We start from the raw sequence: 23237 nt of genomic DNA on the forward strand, positions 1-23237 counted from the left end.
TGACTTAACCACTTCTTCATCTTGCAACAGTACAGAGGAGGAACCCTTCATGGGGAATTCCAGTGAAGCTTTACCCTGTCTGTCTGCATAACTCCAAGGAATCTGAACAGAGGAAGTAATCCGTCTTTTCCTCAGCGGGTTCTCTCTGAAACGGTTGCATCCCAGCAGCATGGGAGAGCAGAGAGCCCTGTCGAGGTGGTAGGTGCTGAGAGCCGGTTAGGAAGGCATGAATCAGAATCCACTCTGGAACACCGAAAAGGCAAAACAGGAAAGAGACAAATTAGTGTCGCTGGATCTATTGTGGTGACTGATGATTACTCATGCAGAACATCGGGGACTGCAGCACATTACTGGAGCCCGGCCAGCAAGATCAACCACAGAGGGGACGAAGTTTAAAGTTTGGTTTTAGGCCTCAGGCTCCTTTGGTTCATACTTGTGTCTTCTCCTGTTTGGAATCTGTCTTAGCAGCATTTTTTTTCACTCCATACTCCAACTTTTTTTCACTTTTACAGTCAGGATCCATGGAAGTGCAGAAATCTCAGGGTCGATCTTTGGTGTGACTCTGCTCTGGTAGTAAATCTCCCGAGTTGGGATCCACATGTGGTGTTGATCAGTCACAGCTAATATCACCTAGCGCCCTGTGTCCAGACAAACACAGCTGCTGATGAATTAATGTTGTAGATCACACCAGGAGAGCAGCACTGTGGCCTGTGTGAAAATATATGAACATGTATCAACGGATAGAAGCACAGATTTTTAATCAGTTGTGCCAGAAGTAACACAAAAATGTTTAAAAGTTGAATACCAGCATATGGATCTAAAAAAAAGCCCCAAAATTATCTTCCAACCTTCACATAATACATTGAAATTAAAGGACTGAAAGGAAAGGAAAGTCTGAAGTGACTGTAAGCTGATGTTACTGGTGACATCAACAGATAAAACACTGCAGGATTTAGAGAAAGAACAGCAATGCTTGGCTTTTTTTTTTTTTAAATTCTTGATTTAAAAAGAAAACTTGAAAGACTGAAGAAACAATCACAAATAATTGCTGTCAAGTTAAGAGGCCAGATTGTCGTTCATGTGGTGCTGGACTGTTTTTAAGACTGTCTCACTCTAACTCTACATGCTCAGTGTGATCTTCCTATCTGAGTCTAGTTTAGTAGTACTGCACTTTTTCTTCACATTTATTCCTGTGGTAGCTGTGCTTTTACAAGAATATTTGTGTATATGATGCTCTGTTGTGCTTTTATTGAGCATATCTGTGTATTTTACAGTACTACATGATACCTAGAGCTACGTGCAGCATTTCTGTCGTAACCATTTCTTACAAAACCACTCAAAAGTTTCTCGTTATCACACGCCCATAGCCAACCATGCGCTGATTTACTGCAGATTTTCAGCATTTGACAACACAGTTATGACTAAACTGAATCCTTTAAATCACCCCTGAAGTGATGTTTGGAGGTACACCCCTCTGGAAAAAAAGTTATTGCACTCGCCGTCCTCGGGGGCGGCACAAATAGCTGCACACTTGCATAAAGCATCCCAGCCCTCCAGTTTCTCTCCACCTGTCAGTGCTAAAGCCTAATTAGAAGCTGCTGTGTGAGCTTATCCTGCAGGTCCAAGGGCCCGGCGGGGCCCCGTTCAATGGCTCCCCGAGGCCCCCCCAGGCAGGAAGATGTCATAGAAGAACAGGAAGGAAAAGGCCCAAGTGCTTGACCCTGCCAGGGCCCTCCCTGCGGGACCCGGGGCCCTGGGTCAGTGCCAGCTTTGACATCAATAGGAGTCCAGATGGTCCGTCAGGCTCAGCTGATGCTTATTTTAATTCCTGGGTGGGAAAGCGAACAAAACTCTGAGTCAGAGTCAATGAACAGTTTTACAGCTAATTCACTAATGGCTTCGTCCCGCTGGTTGCATTAAACTACAATTAATAACGTTAGGAATTCACTTCTTCCTGATGTAAGAAAAGCCTTAATGGATACTTATCAGATCAAAAGTCCAAAACAATATGAGATATGACACATGCAGCAATCTATAGACAATAGAAAATAGGAAACACACTCATGCATAAACAGTCAAATGTACAGACAGTACATACAAATGAGTGACTAATTAACGGGAAAACACAAACTACCACAGTACACATGTGTTCTGAGTGATCACCTTAATCCTGTGATGACACATTTCTATCCTGATGGTCTCTTCCAGGATGACAACACGCCCTTCTCTAGGGTAACTGGGGGTTTCCATAATTCCATTCTAGAAAATGTAGAGTTATAGGAGTCATTGGAGACTCAAGACTGCCATAAAGTGTATGTAAATGTATGTTCAGGACTGTATTACACGTGCCCTGTCTGTAAGTAACTCATAGGTTCTGAAAAAAGTGCAATGCCATTGACAAAAAACAGAGGAAAGGAACAACATTAGTGCTATTGTAGCAAATCTGAATGCTGCTGGTCATGGTAAGACAGATGGAGAAACATTAACAGGTCTGTCTGTATTATCTTAACTTCTTTATAGACAGACAAAGTATGATGGGAAAATTGGAACAACCACTTTTCTTTATAAAAGTTAGGGATATCTCCATACAGGACAGTATAAAGTTCCATTTGAACGTAAATTAATCTGTCAGAGTTGTTAGCGGCACTTTCCCCATCTTCAGCTCCATCTGGTAAGCGTTAGTGGAGGATACCATGGGGCAAATAGGAAGGGCTAAGATTGCGATACAGTTCCCCTCCACCACACTTCGGCCTAAACAGACCCTTATGGTGCTGTAGCTCAACTGGTCTGACAGGACAGATACGTTACGCCCCTTCGCTGCCTCTCCTTCAACCCTATAGTTAGTTCCCCGGGCAGGCGGCCTGTCGGAGGAGATAATCGCCATCGGATACGCATCACGGGCCCTTTCATGGGACAGCGGCCTTGGATAGGCTGCTTCCGATTTTTATGATTGTTTTCCATTGATGGGTGGAGTGGGAGAACTGGGAGCATACTAATCCTCTGCAGCAGCCAAACAGGCGTTAAACAAGCCAGACAGTGTTTGACAGCACAGGAAGTTTGACCTATTAGAGCATTTGAAGGCCACAGTTGCTTAAAACTTATTTTCATCCACCGTGTTTTCTGCACTATAAGGTGCACTTAAAAGCCTTTAATTTTGTCAAAAATCGATGGTGCGCCTTTTAACCCGGTGCGTCTTATGTGTGCACTGAGTTCCAAAATCTGGACTGTTGGACCATTTCCCACGGACATAGGGATGTAATACGTACACTACACATGCTGGCAGCGATAAACCTATTAGAGAACATTACCTAAAGCTACGTACAGTGCTGACTATTGTCCGAGCTTTCGCAAAAGTCGGCATCATTGCTGAACAGCCACCCGGCAACAAGACTGACTCCGACAATGACGAGAGTGAACCCGGCATGTTTGATGTCGAAATTGCCCAGCTGTTCAATTCAGATACAGAAGATGAGGACGTTTATGGATTTGTGACAAAAGATTGATCAAAAAATAATGTGAGTGTATTTTTAATACGTAGTAGAATAAAGTTCAACCAAACTCACTGTTTTGCTTCTGTTTTCTTGTTTTAGCATGCGCCCAATAATACGATGCGGCTTATATATGGCTTAAGTACAGAAATAAACCCATAATTGAGACTGGACCTTACAATCCAATGCGCCTTATGGTGTGGAAAATACGGTAATTTGTTTTTCAAAAATACATACTAACACTTGAGCAACAGAAACTTCCTTCAGTCTCTTATCACCTGTGTTTTTATCACTTAAGCACAAGTAAAGATTTGGCAAATTAGTCAGTTGACATATCACAAATCAGCTGAAATGTGTCACTAGAGTGATGAAATCACACGATTTAAGTCATATTTATCAGATAGATTCCAGTTCATGTCATACATTCAAGAGCTACTTATGGATTTCAATGGAGTTCAGACACTTGCTTAGGTGATATTAGGAAACACTGCATAAACGTTCATTGCTATGCAGATGACACCCTGTTATATTTATCTATGAAGCCAGAAAAACTAAGCAGTTACTCAAACTTCCAAGCATATCTTAAGAAAATAAAGGCTTGGATGATGTATAATTTTCTACTACTATTTTCAAACAGAGCTGGAGTTTTTGTGTTTGGCCCTAAACACCTCAGAAACACACTGTTTAACCAGATAGTTACTCTGGATGACACTGCTTTGGCCTTTTAGCTGGATGGGCTACAATGATAGAACATCATACCTCCATTTCTGCTGAGTCTGTAGATAATAAGCCAGAATTAACAGAGACAGTCCAAGCTGCTGTTGGTAGTGTAATGATGTGGGGAATGTTTTTCTCAGTACATTTTGAGTCACTTAATCATCATTCACAATTTGAACGCTACAGAATACGTGAGTTTTGCTGACAATGTACATCCTGTGTCTTCCAGCAAACATGAATCTAAAGTCAAACCAGTTTGATGGACATGTTCAGTAGATTTCAGTTTTTTTCAGCCAACGATCAAATTTAAATCCAGTAGAATACATTTGGGATGTGGAAAAATGGGAGATTTGTAATGTGAATGTGCAGCTTAAAAATCTGCAGAAACGATGTGACAGTACCATATTAACATAGGTCAAGGAATCCATGCTATGCAAGGAACTATTAATTGGGGTTTTTAATAAAGTGCTTGGTGAGTGTTCTTATTCTTGATATTTTTGATCCCTTAATCTCATCATGGAGTAAGTTCATGCCTTTACATAAACTTTAAAATTGTGTGATGACACCGGAGCAACTGGCTGATGAACAAAGGAGTTGAAAGCACCAGAAACATCAAGCAAGTGGAACTTTGAGATGATCATATTAGAACAAAATCTAAGATATGTTTATAATATGGAAAATAATGGACATTTCATCGCAAATTATTGCAAGTGAGGAACACTGATTACTGTATATCAGAGGTGGATGACTTGCTGGTCTAATGGGAACAACATTATTGTTGTGCAACAGAGCAGATAAGTGTGTGTTTATGGGTGTGTGCTGGTGGTGTTGACACACTCTCCGCAGCGGACACTTGGGACAGTTGTTTCCCCTCAACATGCAGCATGAGGAAGCAGAGGAATGACCTGAGACATTAGTACAGACAATATCAGTCCACCGGGGCAGGGCTCTGATTGCCCTCAGCTCGGTTCCTGCTGCTGTGCTCTGCCTCAGCTGTAAGGCGGTGGCCCTTGATGCAGAGGTGAAAGGTGACTAATTTGTGACCTGATTTCTCCCTCTGTCAAAATAATACAACAATAAATCTGCACAGGCAGCTCTGAAGGAGGAAGGAGGCAGACTTCCGCCATAGTTTGACGCCCATCAATGCCCTGACATATTGTGTTTTCTATATTGTTCACTGGAATATGTGCAATATTGTTATTTTGATAAATCCATGCAATATAGATAGTAATCTGATATGTGCAATATTGTTCCATCCATCCAAAGGAATTTGGACAATCTGAACTAATGCTTACTTCTATATTTATTTATAATTGTTCTTTCCCCTTTTCCAACTGTGGGATTAAAAAAGACTTATCTTATCTTCATTTTTAAACAAATGTAGGACTATTCTGCTTTTAAAAGTGATCTCTTCATTGTTTTTACATGTTTTAGATATTAATTTTATTCACTGTGTGCTGCATGAAACTCTTTTTAGATACAGGTAGTTGGTTTTCCATAGACAAATTTTTCCCAACATTAAACTGCGCACTTCCCTTCAATCCTTAACTCTGCTGCAGAGTAATGACAGATAGCCTGAGATTTCTCACTGATAATTGTCCCCATGATGCAGAACAACACACAAACACAAAGCAACATATATTATAGCAGTGACATCACATGGGAAAACCTCCCCTGGGCGAGGAAGCCTGCCGAATGGCATTTTAACAAGGCATTAATTATGATCTCTGGGCCAATAAATGCAATTGTTTGCCGCTCGGAGCCTCCTGTAGCTGGGAGATGGATGGGAGGAAGTATATACGCATGAAAACTTTTGAACCAATTTCAACACCCACAGCAATTGTTTGGAGGATATCCTTAATCAAGGCCCTCGGAGACCACAATGAATAGTCTCACTGACAGAAACCTGCTGCCCCTGGTAACCTCCTCGACCTGCCTGCTCCGGACTGGAGAGGACTGAATGTGTCGCTCCAAACACAACACCGAAGCAACATCTGAACTTTACTTCTTATTAAACAAAGCCAAAGTGAGACTCCTGCCATTTCAAACATGTCACGCATTTGATAATGTCTAAATGGTTGCAGGTCTAAAAATAAGAGAATATGTTATGTGTTTTTGGCTTTTACTGTGGTCACACATCCACCTGAAATCCAGTAATAAAGATGTGCTGATTAGCCCCAATTTACAACTACTAACCCACTGCATGCACACAATAAATTATACTGCATGCTGTGAATTGAGATTCCTTTTTTTTTTTAGCTAATTTTTGTTTACATTTGGGACAGTCAAGTACACTGAAGTAGCTGTTAACATCTGGTAATTATGAGATTCTGATGCACACTCACATTCCTATGATTCTTATGAGGTTAGTTTCTCACATTTAAGTTCACTGTCAGTTCAAGACAAAATCATCTTTATGTTAATTGTGTAATTAAGATGATAAAATCGAGAGCCAAGGCTTTGACCGTGGTCTCTGATGTGTCAAAGCTCCACAGGATGAGAAGCAATAGCTAAAAACACATTTGTAAGATGGAAACAGTCACATCAGCAGCTACTTAACAGAAGTTAAAACACAGATGTTACACTTGTTAAGTGGTTGAAGAAGAGCTATACAACCAAAAGCAGAAGGTACAATCCTCAAAAATTTGCTCCACTATTTATGCAATTTTGCATTGAAAAATAGTTCATAGATACTTTTGACTTTGCCCAAAGATCACCTGTGGAGACTACAATACAAGAAGTCAACCTCTGTGGGCCTTGTCCGGGAAGAAAACGATTGCTTACAAAACAGCACAAAACTGCAACATGAAACGCTGCCAGCAAATATAAAAGGAAGTCTGAAAAACAGTCAGGACCACCACAGTGACTGCATGATCCTGACAGAGAAACACGGTGACGGGAGTTTGTTAGTTTGGGTTGCAAAAGTAGAACACAGAATGACGAAACTGAGACTCCAAGTTTCAAGAAACTTGGCAAGGGAGGAACTTTCCAACATGACAATGATCCCAAACACTCTGTAACAGAGTTATGACCTGGCCACATATGTCCTCTGAAATGAACCTAATAGAGCACATTTGGATTAGTCTAAAGTGGAAGGTGGAGCAACAAAACCCCTCCAAGAAAGAGCAGCTGGATAGAGTCTTGTGACGAATGGCAGAACATCTCTTGACAGATTTTTCTTGTCTGTTCCTAGAGGATCTGCTCTCAACAAATAAAAGAGGATGTACAGAATAAAAAATGTAACAAACTTGCATAAGCCAAGTTGCATACAAACAAATTACACATATTTTTTTAAAAAAATATTTTACTCGTAGCTGCAAAGTTTGCTGTGTGTTTTCAAAGGCTTTAAAGTTGTTGCTCAAAGATGACCTGACTGAAGAACATCATGTAAGACTTTTGAATATTTTGGCGCCCCCCTCTGGAAATAGCGAGGACCAGCATGTTCTTATGTGTAAAAGCTGCTGTCTTCTCTTGTGCCAATAGGTAATCATTCGCTCAAAATCAAACCATTTCTTTAGAAGGACTTTTTGAAGATTTTGATGTGATTTGGTGAATTCATGTCAAAGGATACAAAGAAGATATGTGCATTTCCTTATTTTCTGCAATACATATAATGCTGCAGTGTCAGATGTCCATATAAATTGTGGTCAAAGATTCAAACAATGACATAAACCGATGCAAAAAGCTCAAGTTCACATTGCTTTAAATACTTTGGCCCTTTTCCATTCTGATTCCTTCACCCATTCGCTCAGTGACACAGTCTCGCTCTGTCACAATCTTTAATGTGGAGTGCTTCTTAATTCAGTGATACAGTTTAAATCAATGACAAGCTTTGGGAAGTTTTCACTATTCTTTTGTAGAAACAGGAGCTACTGATTTTATGAATTGTCTGCTAATCCAGGGTTGGTGAATTGATGGTCATCCTCTCCACATGTGGAACTGACATTGGCATATGTAAATGAATGACTGAGAATACATTGTAGAACCCAGCAGAGGCAAAAAGGTGGTGTATCAGTGTGAACCATATATTGACCTGATGAAATTTCACTGTGCTGTTTCCCGGAAACAGCACAGTTTATTTATGGCTGTGAGTCTCAGAGTGTGAAACCAATGTGCAAGCAGAGACTACTGTGCAACTGTGGTAATTTTCTATAGCTATAATTTTCAGACGTTCCCTTAATGTGCAGACACCATTTGCACAAACTGTTATTACGAGGGTACTTCAAAAAGTCTTCTGCTTGTTTGTGTGTTTTGTATTTTATTTTCTGAATGCTTTTGATTAATCAGTTTATCTTATAAAGTGCATGCTATTTATTTTGATAATGTTGTTTTTCTTTCAATCAGTTTTAAATATTCTGTAAATAAATAAACAAATAAATAATCCATCAAATGTTCATTTTTTTCAGCATGTCTGTACTGTTTTTGATTCATCGATTTGATTTTATTAGATTTAAATGGTTTATTATTATTCATAGAACAGCTATTGTCACTGTTTTTCTGAACATGAAATTAAAATGATTATTTATAAATATTTTTGCTTAATCTATGTATTTATTTATTTAGATTATATATTTATTTATTAATTTACCATGTTTTATATATTCAGATACCAAAATTAATATCCAGATACCGCCGTAGCGAACGACTATTCGGATATTCGGTTCCAGCCCAAGTACCACAGTGCGAATTGCGGGGGGTTTGACCCCCCCAATTACAACTTCGACCCCCCCTAAAAGGGGTACAAATAAGAGATTGGGGGGGGGGTGGGTTTGAAACATTTATCTGTCTTTTTAGTGTCAAAAATATTACAGTGTATTGTATTTTCCATATTCATGCCAGGAGGAGGCTTGTGCTAAAACACACACACCCCAACCCAGAGTGGACTATACCATTTTCACTGTCACTCGTTAGTTCCCGGCTCCCTGGCTGAAATCCAAGTAGCCGCACGCACGTAAAAAAAAAAAAAAAGAGCTAGACAGAGAAAAAGTTGGCTTTGCGCTGTTTCGGGACATCAACGACTTGGGGAGCACTGTGATGTAAGTTATCTAGCTAGTTTATTTTTATTTAGTATCCCACTTTCGGAGTTACGAATTATATTTGGATTCATATTGTGTCCGGTGTCTCAGAAGAATGTTATCATGTATCTATGTGTAAATGTCAATACGTTAATGCTAGCTTAAACTGGTGTGAATGTTACGTTAGCTTACACCGGTGCTCATGAGCAGTTAGCAAATGGGGGGCTGACGTTCATACAATAATGAAGACCAGTCCTCACTACTTTTAGCTTTTAGCTCCAGTTCTCTCTCAATGACTGACAGGCCTGTCAGCCTGTATGCCACCTTTATGAATATAGGAAAACACTGAACTGATAGACAACATGTAATCCAATGTCAGTCTGTCACAAAATTATATTATTTCATTTTAATAGTCTTCTGAGCGGTGATCTATTTATGCTTTTGCCTTGATATTAGCTTTTATAATAGGCACTCCATGACAGTAGATTTCAGGCAGGACTATAATCTGGCTGATGAGTTGAACTGTTAAAATCAACATACTAAAAGCTGATTAACTGATTGCCTGTGATAGTTGTATTAGTCCAAATTTATGACTACTTCATTGAACTCAAATTAGATTTCATTTACAGAGCCAACATGGTCAAGAGGAAAGGAGAAGGTATCAGGCACTATTTTGGTGCCAAAAAAAACAAAAACAAAACAGTAAGTTGAAAATTAGGACATAGTTAAGAAAATGCAGCCTGTATTTTCAGTGGTTGTTATAGAGACTATAAATACAGAGCATTATAGCATGGTGAATTTTACATACATGTGCTGTTGTATTAAGGAGGCAGAGGGAGATATTGCGAGCAAGAAAGGAGGAGCAGAGGACAATGAGCAGACAGGAGGAGGACAGTACACAATGCAGATATGTTTTTGAAGCAAGATTTATGTAAATATTTAAAATGACCTGTTAAAATTTAATGATTTTGTTTTCTTGTATACATGTTTTTTTTAATGTCTTCTCTATATACAACAATAAAGATTGTTAAATCTTGGACCTTCATGATGCTGTAAGAATTGTGTAAGACTTCTGTTACCTTAAGCAGGTGCCTGTGCTGTACTGGGTTCCCTTTTCACCCTGGCCTCTAAAAAATGCTGACCCCCCCCCCAAAGTCACTGTATAATTTGCACTCTGCAATTAGTGTCTGTTTAGTGTGGCAGGTTAGACATTCAGCTACCATGGCGATGTACCTGGTTAACAAGTGAACCATCACTGAAAACTCAAGTTTTCTTGAGTTCAAGCAGAAGTTATATCGCGCCACCCAACATCCTGCTTTGTAGTACAAACTTATGTCCCAGTGGTGAAGTTATTTTGGAATTTACTGGTTAAGGAGCTTCATGTAAACTCAGCATAACTGAGAGTGAAGGATCTCATAGAACACTGGATTAGTTCAGAAAAAGTACACACAAATTTAATTAAATCCATCATCAAAACAAGTTGTAAAAGGTAGAATATAATACAATTATGCAAAATACAACAAAAACAATCATACAAGATAAAACAAAAACAATGTAATTACACAAAATGCAAAAATAATAATTATACAAAATAAAGCAAAAATACAACAATATGCTTCTACAAAATAAAATCCATTTACAAAAATATCTCTTACATGGATGGGAATATGTTATGGACAAAACAAATAAAATTAAGAGGATGACTGGAGCTGTCTTCCACTTCGTTGTTGTGGTCTTTATCTTTGTGGAACTTCTTGAGATGACCGTCCACTGTCAGGTGCGCCAAGGAAACTGGAAATGAAAAAAAACATGGATGCTCATGATATACATTTGTAAAGATGCAGAGGACGTAAATTGTTAAAGGACTGCAATGTTAATTTTAGCAGAGCACAAATGTATAAGGGTCCTGTTTTCTTACCTTCTCAGTTGGTTGTGGAGGTTCCAACGCCTTTGATGGTCTTGAGGAACATCTGGTGATGAAAGCTGTTCATCGTCTCCACTGTGGACCCCCCACAAAAAAAAAAAAAAAAAAAGTGAATCCTGCCCTGAAGAACCAAAACAAAGTCATGAACATGTCCTCAGATGTCTTCCAAGTATAAAATAGTGTCTTCTGTCACTATAGCCACCTTGAAGATCCTCAAAGTCTGACTTTGTCAAATCACATGCTGTCCAGCTCGTCCTTTGGTTTTAAGTTCTTCATCATCAAGAAGTTCCTGGACGTCCAGCAGGAACATTTGGTCTCGGTGGTCCGGTGGGCTCCTCTTCAGTCACATTCAGCTCAGAGAAACAGAAAACCAGAGTGTGAGATCCAACACTGAAGAGATAAACAGATGCAATGTGTGGAAGCTAGCAGACCTTACCTTTAGCATCTTAAGTTGATCGCCTTCCATCCAGGAAACTGTCACCCGTTGTTGGTGGTAGGTGAGAGGCAGGACCTCAGGAGGTAGAGCTGGTCCTCCATGAGTCCATCAGAGAAACAGCAGCTCGGACAGCAACAAAACAGGCTGAGTTAGGAAAATGTGTCATCCAAGACGAAGCCAGACTCCCCAAAGCCAGACTCCCCGAAGCCAGACTCCCACTCCCCGAAGCTAGACTCCCCGAAGCTAGACTCCCCGAAGCTAGACTCCGACTCCCCGAAGCTAGACTCCGACTCCCCGAAGCTAGACTCCCCGAAGCTAGACTCCCCGAAGCTAGACTCCCCGAAGCTAGACTCCCCGAAGCTAGACTCCCCGAAGCCAACCTCCCACTCCCCGAAGCTAGACTCCCCGAAGCTAGACTCCCCAAAGCCAACCTCCCACTCCCCGAAGCTAGACTCCCCGAAGCTAGACTCCCCAAAGCCAACCTCCCACTCCCCGAAGCTAGACTCCCCGAAGCTAGACTCCCCAAAGCTAGACTCCCCAAAGCTAGACTCCCCAAAGCTAGACTCCCCAAAGCTAGACTCCCCAAAGCTAGACTCCCCAAAGCTAGACTCCCCAAAGCTAGACTCCCCAAAGCTAGACTCCCCAAAGCTAGACTCCCCAAAGCCAACCTCCCACTCCCCGAAGCTAGACTCCCCGAAGCTAGACTCCCCGAAGCCAACCTCCCACTCCCCGAAGCTAGACTCCCCGAAGCTAGACTCCCCGAAGCCAACCTCCCACTCCCCGAGGCTAGACTCCCCGAAGCTAGACTCCCCGAAGCCAACCTCCCACTCCGCAAAGCTAGACTCCCCGAAGCTAGACTCCCCGAAGCCAACCTCCCACTCCGCAAAGCTAGACTCCCCGAAGCTAGACTCCCCGAAGCCAACCTCCCACTCCGCAAAGCTAGACTCCCCGAAGCTAGACTCCCCGAAGCCAACCTCCCACTCCGCAAAGCTAGACTCCCCGAAGCTAGACTCCCCGAAGCCAACCTCCCACTCCGCAAAGCTAGACTCCCCGAAGCTAGACTCCCCGAAGCCAACCTCCCACTCCGCAAAGCTAGACTCCCCGAAGCCAACCTCCCACTCCCCGAAGCTAGACTCCCCGAAGCTAGACTCCCCGAAGCTAGACTCCCCGAAGCTAGACTCCCCGAAGCCAACCTCCCACTCCCCGAAGCTAGACTCCCCGAAGCCAACCTCCCACTCCCCGAAGCTAGACTCCCCGAAGCTAGACTCCCCGAAGCTAGACTCCCCGAAGCTAGACTCGCCGAAGCTAGACTCGCCGAAGCCAACCTCCCACTCCCCGAAGCTAGACTCGCCGAAGCCAACCTCCCACTCCCCGAAGCTAGACTCCCCGAAGCTAGACTCCCCGAAGCTAGACTCCCCGAAGCTAGACTCCCCGAAGCTAGACTCCCCGAAGCCAACCTCCCACTCCCCGAAGCTAGACTCCCCGAAGCTAGACTCCCCGAAGCCAACCTCCCACTCCCCGAAGCTAGACTCCCCGAAGCTAGACTCCCCGAAGCTAGACTCCCCGAAGCCAACCTCCCACTCCTCGAAGCTAGACTCCCCGAAGCTAGACTCCCCGAAGCTAGACTCCCCGAAGCTAGACTCCCCGAAGCTAGACTCCCCGAAGCCAACCTCCCACTCCCCGAAGCTAGACTCCCCGAAGCCAACCTCCCACTCCCCGAAGCTAGACTCCCCGAAGCCAACCTCCCACTCCCCGAAGCTAGACTCCCCGAAGCCAACCTCCCACTCCCCGAAGCTAGACTCCCCGAAGCCAGACTCCCCGAAGCTAGACTCCCCGAAGCTAGACTCGCCGAAGCTAGACTCGCCGAAGCTAGACTCGCCGAAGCTAGACTCGCCGAAGCCAGACTCGCCGAAGCCAACCTCCCACTCCCCGAAGCTAGACTCGCCGAAGCCAACCTCCCACTCCCCGAAGCTAGACTCCCCGAAGCTAGACTCCCCGAAGCTAGACTCCCCGAAGCTAGACTCCCCGAAGCTAGACTCCCCGAAGCCAACCTCCCACTCCCCGAAGCTAGACTCCCCGAAGCTAGACTCCCTGAAGCCAACCTCCCACTCCCCGAAGCTAGACTCCCCGAAGCTAGACTCCCCGAAGCTAGACTCCCCGAAGCTAGACTCGCCGAAGCCAACCTCCCACTCCTCGAAGCTAGACTCCCCGAAGCTAGACTCCCCGAAGCTAGACTCCCCGAAGCTAGACTCCCCGAAGCTAGACTCCCCGAAGCCAACCTCCCACTCCCCGAAGCTAGACTCCCCGAAGCTAGACTCCCCGAAGCCAACCTCCCACTCCCCGAAGCTAGACTCCCCGAAGCTAGACTCCCCGAAGCTAGACTCCCCGAAGCTAGACTCCCCGAAGCTAGACTCCCCGAAGCTAGACTCCCCGAAGCTAGACTCCCCGAAGCCAACCTCCCACTCCCCGAAGCTAGACTCCCCGAAGCTAGACTCCCCGAAGCTAGACTCCCCGAAGCTAGACTCCCCGAAGCTAGACTCCCCGAAGCTAGACTCCCCGAAGCTAGACTCCCCGAAGCTAGACTCCCCGAAGCTAGACTCCCCGAAGCCAACCTCCCACTCCCCGAAGCTAGACTCCCCGAAGCTAGACTCCCCGAAGCTAGACTCCCCGAAGCTAGACTCCCCGAAGCTAGACTCCCCGAAGCTAGACTCCCCGAAGCTAGACTCCCCGAAGCTAGACTCCCCGAAGCCAACCTCCCCGAAGCCAACCTCCCACTCCCCGAAGCTAGACTCCCCGAAGCTAGACTCCCCGAAGCTAGACTCCCCGAAGCTAGACTCCCCGAAGCTAGACTCCCCGAAGCTAGACTCCCCGAAGCTAGACTCCCCGAAGCCAACCTCCCACTCCCCGAAGCTAGACTCCCCGAAGCTAGACTCCCCGAAGCTAGACTCCCCGAAGCTAGACTCCCCGAAGCTAGACTCCCCGAAGCTAGACTCCCCGAAGCTAGACTCCCCGAAGACAACCTCCCCCTCCGAGAAACTAGCCTCCCCGAAGACAACCTCCCCCTCCGAGAAACTAGCCTCCCCGAAGACAACCTCCCCCTCCGAGAAACTAGCCTCCCCGAAGACAACCTCCCCCTCCGAGAAACTAGCCTCCCGAAGACAACCTCCCCCTCCGAGAAACTAGCCTCCCCGAAGACAACCTCCCCCTCCGAGAAACTAGCCTCCCCGAAACCAACCTCCCCCGCCGAGAAACTAGCCTCCCCGAAACCAACCTCCCCCGCCGAGAAACTAGCCTCCCCGAAACCAGCCTCCCCGAAACTAACCTCCCCCTCCGAAAAACATAAAGGCAGAATGTTACCTTCAGGGACCCCTTCAGCTGCAGGACGCTCAACGATGTTGGAGACGCCTTCAAGGGAAGAAGTAAAAACACAAAGTTACAGTTCTGACCAACGAAGACGTTGACATTCTAAAAATATTCGGAGTTTCGGAGCGTCACACGGGGATGATTGTGACAAACACAGTTTACTCACACCAACAACCACTAACCCTCGTATTCAGACAGAACAGTTCATGCAGAAAACCATCAGCGGCTCTAGGATGTCACAATTAGTCAGCAGTTCTTACCTTCACTGTAGCTGTGCTGTTAAATTACACATAATGAGCAAAATCACAGAAAAACACTATTTACATGTAGCCATCAATAAAGACAAAAACTGTATAGAATGTCCACATCAAAAATTATGAATAAAAACACTGTAGAATTGTACTATATTATACCATCTAAAAAAGGTTATTTTTGTGTGTAGAAATACAAACACTGTTTCATGGATTTTAAATCTTCTAACATTTCATATTGTTAGGGTTGTTGAGAACCCAGGTGCAGACATCACTGACAAAACACTAGGCATGATTAAAGAATTTATTAACTAAATCAAAAAAAACTTTCACAACTGAAAACGAGACTGAAGTGGACAAAAACCTAATTAGACAGAGGTGAAACAACAGACGAAGAAGGGAGGACAAAAACTAAACACGACAAAGGCTACGGCAAGACTAAGAGGAACTTACAGAAGGAGAACGAACAGCAAACACAAGAGCAAACTAGGGTCAAACAAGCATCAAGTCCAATGGGGGTAATCCAGAAAAGGGGTGAAAAATGGCAAAGTCCAACAACTGAGAATCCAGCGGAGGAGGGTAGTGGGGAGTGCAGAGAGAACTGCATGTATGTCTAACTATGCACCAGCAAAGACTGAAGGGAATGGCAGAGCTTAAATAACAGGAGACAGGTGAGTAGAATTGACTAATTAGTGGCAGCTGACGCTCGTGCCGTAATCAGAGCAGGTGACAAAGCCAGAAGATGAGTGACAGGAGAGAAGGGCCACAGACAGAGGGAGACAAAGACACACTAGCAAAAATACACACAGAAGAGCAACCAACACAGGAGGAACAAACAGGCACGAGTCTAAACAGAAAACAACAAGGTCCAAAAAGGGTCAAATCCAAACGAGGGGAGGAAGGAAAAGGGAGGAAAAGTGGAACAGGAACAAAGGCAGCACAGGGGCAGAATCCTGACACATATAAAAGAAACACATCAAAAACGTTTTCATTCAGCAGCTGAGACCCAAATAAACACAAATATCTACCACAACTTCAAAATACTTTACTCTGACTTGTGAATATCACAGGATGCTGTGCACAAAATGCTTCATACATGTAGTAGTTACTGTGCAGCTATGATTAAGATAACATCAAACATCCATCCATCCTCTATACACCGCTTTATCCTCACTAGGGTCGCGGGGGGTGCTGGAGCCTATCCCAGCTGACTCGGGTGAAGGCAGGGGACACCCTGGACAGGTCGCCAGTCTGTCGCAGGGCTACATATACAGACAAACAATCACACTCACATTCACACCTACAGACAATTTAGAATAATCAATTAACCTCAGCATATTTTTGGACTGTGGGAGGAAGCCGGAGTACCCAGAGAAAACCCACACATGCACAGGGAGAACATGTAAACTCCATGCAGAAAGCTCCCAGGCCCACCCCGGGATTTGAACCAGAGATCTTCTTGCTGCAAAGTGAAAGTGCTAACCACTACGTCACTGTACAGCCCTTAACATGAAACAACACACTAATATTACTTTGTGTTTCCTGTAAGGAATCAGAGCCACATCTTCCACCTCAGTCAGTAAATTCTAAAGAACAGATTCAGAAACACTCACAGGCAGCAGTGATGCATCTACTCAGCTCCACATGGACACCCTCTTAAAATAATGGCTGAAGTCTTTTTCTGAAGTTCTTCAGAAAGCAGAAAAAATTGAAGGACACCAGCCTGAACCTTGACCTAAAGGCCATTAAACTGCAGGATGGAATCATATGATCTGTTCAACTGAGGATGAAGGCAATTTTACCAGAGGTGGCCAGCATGATTTAGGCAATAATAATAATAATAATGATAATAATAATGATAATAATAATAATAATAATATTAGTCAAAAAATGACTTGGGCCGTTATTTTTAGGAAGGTGCCAACATGTAAAATACATTTTAACCTGATTCTCCACAATCAAATCACTTCTGCTGCTTGACTTCACATTAAAGTGAACTTGGAATGAGGAATTTGGAAAGAGGATCTGATGGTCTCCAGTGATTCAGAGAGAACAGATTATTTCACATGATATTATGTGCATCGTGTTTACAAGTTGATGCTACGTTCTCCATCACCGCTGCCAGTGCGCCAAACTCTATGCGTAATTACGCATGACGAATTGGGCACCTTGTTCAGTCATGCGCAACAACTACAGGCTTTCAACGAGATAACCACAGAAACGTGATCCTCTGTGAACACGACAGTCTCTGGTTATTCTAAAGGTTAGAAGAGTAAACCAGTGCTCGTGCAGGAGACGCAGGACGTGCGCATTCGGTCATTCATAACAGCAGAACAGCGTTTATCACATGAAAACATTTTTCAGAGCGGCAGAAATAACTCCGAAATAACCCTAAATATAAAATGACAGATTTGAACACAACAGCCGAGTTCAGCTGAGAACAACTCAAATCTGACGGTGACCTTTTCAGCTGTTTTCTGTCCATCTTCACGTTCTAAAGCTTCTCCCAACAGTTCCACCATCTCCATGGTGACCAAAAACAAACATTTACGGCATTTGATTGAAAATATGTGAGTCTCCATTTTGTTTCCCCGAACTTTCTGCATGGTTTAAAAATAAAACATTTTCAGCAGTTTGTGAAAAATATCTCTGTGGTCATCTTGTTTTTTGTTTTCTCAACACAAAGTTCAACTAAAATTCTGATCTCAAAATGGATGAAATAATAAAAAAATACAGAATTTTTAACATCAGATTTTTGTCTCAGTCACCTTCTGGTTTCCACAATTTTGGACATCAAATTCAACTATAACGATGCCATTTAAATAAAATTACATATTTTCTTAACATATTGTGACATTTCAAACACATTCCTCATATTGTCTGGGATATTTTGTACAGTAAAACTCAGAAATATCAATTTTACACCCAGAAAAAACAAAAGCGTCATTCAAAGTATGTTTTCTAACATATCACCAAAACCTATGCTACTTAAAACATTTTAAATTGAACAAATAATTTCTTCATTTTTTTCTTTATGGGTAAAAATATTTTGCATTTTTTAAAAAAAACGTCTCAGTAATCATTCAGATTTCATAAACTGCACACACTAAATTCAGCTAAAATCATGGCCTGCAAGTAAAACCTCACATTTTCTTGATATCCTGTGATATTTCAAACACATTGCTCATATTTTCTGGGACATTTCATCCAGTAAAACTTAGAAATAACTATTTTACACAGAAAAAAGGCACAAGCATCATTCAAAATGTGTTTTTTAACATGTCACCAAAACTTCTGTTACTTCAAATTTAACTAAAACTTTCTACATTTCTTTCTTTGTGGGAAAAAATATTTAGCATTTTTTGAAAAATGTCTCAGTAATCATTCCGTTTTCATAAACTTCACACACTAAATGAAACGAAAATAATGCCCTCGAAGTAAAGTCGCATAATTTCTTATTATATTTTAGTATTTTCAATACATTCCTCATATTTTCTGACATATTTTATACAGTAAACCTTAGAAATATCACGTTTACACCAAAATAGCCACGAGCATCATTCAAACTGTGTTTTCTAACATGTCACCAAAGCTCGACAAACTGAACAAATTGAGCCAATTAATTCTCATTTTCGAGCTGAAAACGCTTCCTGTTTGTTTCTCGAGGTTAAAATGAACTGTTTAGGAAAAGAGAAGATCTCTTCCTACCTGCAAGCTGAAGGTCCAGGTCCAGGTGCTCCCAGCGGGCGGACATCTCGTCTCTCAGCAGCTCCGGTTCGTCTTCTTCTTCTTCCAGAAATAGAGTTCACTCCGCAGAAGTTTTTGGTTTTGTAAATGCTTTCCAGAGATCTCCAAAGAGGTCAGCTGTCAGCTCAGGTCGATTTGCAAGTGTCCTCAAGAAGTCCAAGTGCAAAAAGGGACCGATGGAAGGTCTGCAGAGCTTTTATAGGCTCCGACGTTCTGTTTCCAGGAGTTTAAATGATGCATCCAGGACTTTAAATGATGCATCCAGAACCACTCTTGATCTGTTTGGAGAGGAGATCTGGTTCAGTTTTTCCAACACCTCTGGCAGGAATAAGATTCCCAAAGTTGTGCTGCACAAACATGAACTTTTTTTCTTTAAATTACCACAATAAAAAACACATTCCTGACAATTATAAATGGATTTTTTTTTCAATTTGTGGCTCTGCTTTGTTAAATTAAAGAAAATAACTAATAAAATCGCAAAAATTAAAACACATCAGCTATGAACCAATCAGCTGATTGGTCCACATCTGGGATCAACTGGCTCAGCTAACCTTCCTCACTTTCTCTGACAGGAGCTGCTTCCTCCTGGAGCTTCAGTCCATGTTTGGGTTTTGTTTGCTGTCTTTACGACACCAGATCGGTTATTTGCACTGCAGTAAATCCATTTTTAGTTGTTGTCTCCTTGTTTTCTTGCAGCCTTTGAGCCAAGCTGTAACAAAATGCCTCCACAACCACAAAGGGACATCAATGGAAAAAGGGAGATTTAAATTTCTTTTGCAGTGTTTTATTTGGCAAGAAAATTATTGTAAATGTTCTTCAAGAAGTGAGTAAAAATCTTCCCCCAAAAAATCTTAAAATATATAAAGTGATGACATATATATCAGTAAAACTTGTAATATTTTCTTTAAGAACATTTACATAAAAATCAACCAAAATCCAGTGAATTTCGCTGGATTAAGAAACATTTTTAACATTTCTTTGTTCCACCAAAAAATGTTCAAAGATTTCCCAAAAATGTTGAAAATCTGGACATCAGAAGTTTCACTGTGAAAACATGCATTTTTCCACATTTTCAAACTTTAATTGACCCACAGGATAACATGAGGATGAACCAGCTGTACTGCAGCAGTGGGCGCTTTGTGGCTCCTCTCTGGGACTTTCTCTTCCTGGGATAATCGGACAGATGTCGACCTCTGGCGTTAAAACTCCGACAAGAAGTTTTTTTTTTCTGTTTTTTTTTTTTTTCCTGCGACTTGACTCGGCTGCCACGTAGCTGTAGCTTCCTGAAGGACGAGAAGTTTTCCAGGAGCATCTCTGGCCTGAGTAAGTGTTTGTGCTGCAAACGGTGAGTGTTTCTGGTGGTCTAACAGGAAATAAAGCAGATAAATGAAAACAGAGCTGCAGGGCTGCGGCAGGATGGCGGTCAGAGTTCTGTTTTTTCGCTGAGGGACGAAGTTTTATGGACTGTAAGTTCAGTCGAAAAAAGCAGCTCAGTCCTTTTGTTTACATTTCAGAAGGAAATGTTAAACTTGAATGTGTCTGACAGGGTTAGAAGGTAGAAACTAAACTGAGAGAGTAAAAGAAAAGCAGAAACTCCAGATCCTCGTAGTTCAACAGTATTTCCTCCACTTACCAACGAAATATAGTGAAGTTTTTCATTTCACTTCTTTTCTTGGATGATAGTGGCCTCTTAAATGGCTTTTTAGGGGTGTGAGGAAAAGAAGTGTTTTTGAAGTGAGATGGTTTAACTGGATGGTTTATGTGAAAGTTCCAACAGTAGGAATGACTTTGCTCAAGTTCGATTTGTGATGAGTTTCCAGCGACTCCTGTAACTCTATGCCGTTGAAATAAATGACCGCTTGTCTTAAAAAACAATCATGTATTTTAGTTTTTTCATAGATTTATTATCAAATCTTTGCTGAGCTTCTCAGACTTTGTAGTGTTTGTAGCTGAGTCTAACCAGTGTTTCAAATGGACTTTTTATGGTTTAAATTAGCTCAGAGGAGTGGCCAGCTGTAGTCAATACTCACAAGATATCACAGCCATAATGTTGAACAAATCCTAAAAAAAAAATATGAAGGTATTTCAGGTGCAAAATGTTTGAGCACCTGTCACATTGAATTTGTAGTTGTGTACATTGAATTTGTATGTGTATCAGCAAATATGGTTTCCCAAACTCTATGAGTTGTGTACTTGTAAAATAATTTCTTGTGTCGATTTTTTTCTTCCCACAAATACAACACAAAAATACACATTCACAAAATCATAATTACAGGTGCACAAATCATATTCACAGGCGCGCAAATCCTTCTCTACAAGTCACATATTTCAACACTGACATGCTCACATTTTGCACCTATTGTTGCAGCACACTAAGTGCAAAACATACTTGTGCACCTGTATTGTAAGAAGTGAAGCTGAAGTGAGAATTTGAATATGTGCAAATCTGAATGTGAACTTGTGCATTAAGTATGTGAAATAATTTACCACGAAAATAGCTGTGTCCTCTAACACACAAACACAAATTGCTACTTACAACCACTCGAATCCTCCCCACGAGTCAGACATTCTCTGTTTTCTACAGGTGCAAATCAGAAATCGTACTTCTGGTCCCGCTGAGATATTTGGTGCAAAGCTACAAAACGAGCCGATCTGTGTATAAATTCTATGCTCTGAGATTGACAGACTTTTTGGCCAGTCAGGGAGACGCTTTGCCCGTCCAGCCAATCAGAGGTTTTTATTCCGTCCGAGGTCGCTTTACCGACTTCCGGGTGCGGAATTTCATGATGGAGAGTGTAGGCTTTGATTTCAATATACTAAGAGGAATGGATAAGTTATTTGAGTCATTGGGAAATGCGCATTATAGAGATTAGAGCAGACCAGCCGTCCAAAACAAGAACTCCCTACACTGAAAGGCAGAACAGTTTATTTTCCAAAGTTACAGGGAGCCACAACAGAGGGATGAAAGAGCCGCATGCGGCTCCGGAGCGGCGGGTTGCCGACCCCTGCTCTAGATTTAACAGGAATATCATGTATCTGTTGTTCTACACAATTCTTCAATGGCAATATCATGGATTTACCCACATTCATATTCAAGCCAGAAACATTTGAAAAAAATCTAATACACTCGACAACTTTATCTATTTCTCTATGATTCTTAACAAAAATGGCAGTGTCATCTGCTAACTGGGAAAGTTTAAAGTAACTCTGGAATGCGTGTATACCTTCAAAGTTAAATTTCTTAATATGAACATTCATTATTTGTGTTACCAACAAAAAAAGAAAAGGACTTAACGGACAGCCCTGCCTTATCCCTCTATTTATGCAAAATCTGGGTGAAGTTCCATTAGCCAGTTTTACTGAGCTGTTTCCTCCTTTATAAAGTGTCTGGACAATGTTTAAGAAGCGATTTCCAAAGCCAAAGATATTAAGTGTTTTGAATATAAATTGATGACTAACCGTGTCAAATGCTTTACAGAAATCTACGAATAAAACCAGGCTGTCGTCAGGAATATACTGATTATAATCTATCATGTCTAAAATTAGTCTTATGTTATTGATAATGCTCCTGCCTGGCATAAACCCGGATTGTTCCTCATCTATAATTTCATTTAATCCCACTTTTAACCTTTTAGCGAATAAGGAGGCAAAAATTTTAGCATCATTGTTCAGTAAACTAATGGGTCTCCAATTCTCAATATTTAATGTGTCTTTTTTTGGTTTCGGAATCAATTTAATGAGCCCCTGTTGAGCAGTTGAAGGCAACTTCCCTTTTATAATGGCTTCTTCGAAAACCGATTTCAAAAACGGTGTTAGAGCATTTTTAAAATGTTTATAAAACTCACTCGTTAGCCCGTCATTTCCCCGGGATTTATTGTCTTTAAGTGCATCAATACATTCTCAATTTCAAACACTGTAATTTTTTGTCACAAGCTACTTTCGAGCGCTCATCAATTTTACTTATATTTGGCTCTATGTTCTGAAAAAAATTGTTCATACATTCTTCATTCAATTGGTCTCTGGAGTAAAGTTTACTCAAAAATTCTGCAACATGTTTGGCTAAAATTGTTTCGTTTTCACATACCTGATTATTTATTTTAAGTTTACTCACCGCTGATACTTCCTGATTCCTTTTTTCCAAGTTGAAAAAGTATTTGGTACATTTTCCCCCCTGCTCTAACCATCTTCTTTGGGATCTAATAAAAGCCCATTGAGCTCTTTCCTCATAGATTTGATCCAGGCTATTTTGTAATATAGTTAGTTCAGTTAATTCTTCATCTGTCAGTGCTATCTTCT

Source organism: Acanthochromis polyacanthus, chromosome 5, assembly GCF_021347895.1.
Source record: "Acanthochromis polyacanthus isolate Apoly-LR-REF ecotype Palm Island chromosome 5, KAUST_Apoly_ChrSc, whole genome shotgun sequence".
Classification (NCBI taxonomy): domain Eukaryota; kingdom Metazoa; phylum Chordata; class Actinopteri; family Pomacentridae; genus Acanthochromis; species Acanthochromis polyacanthus.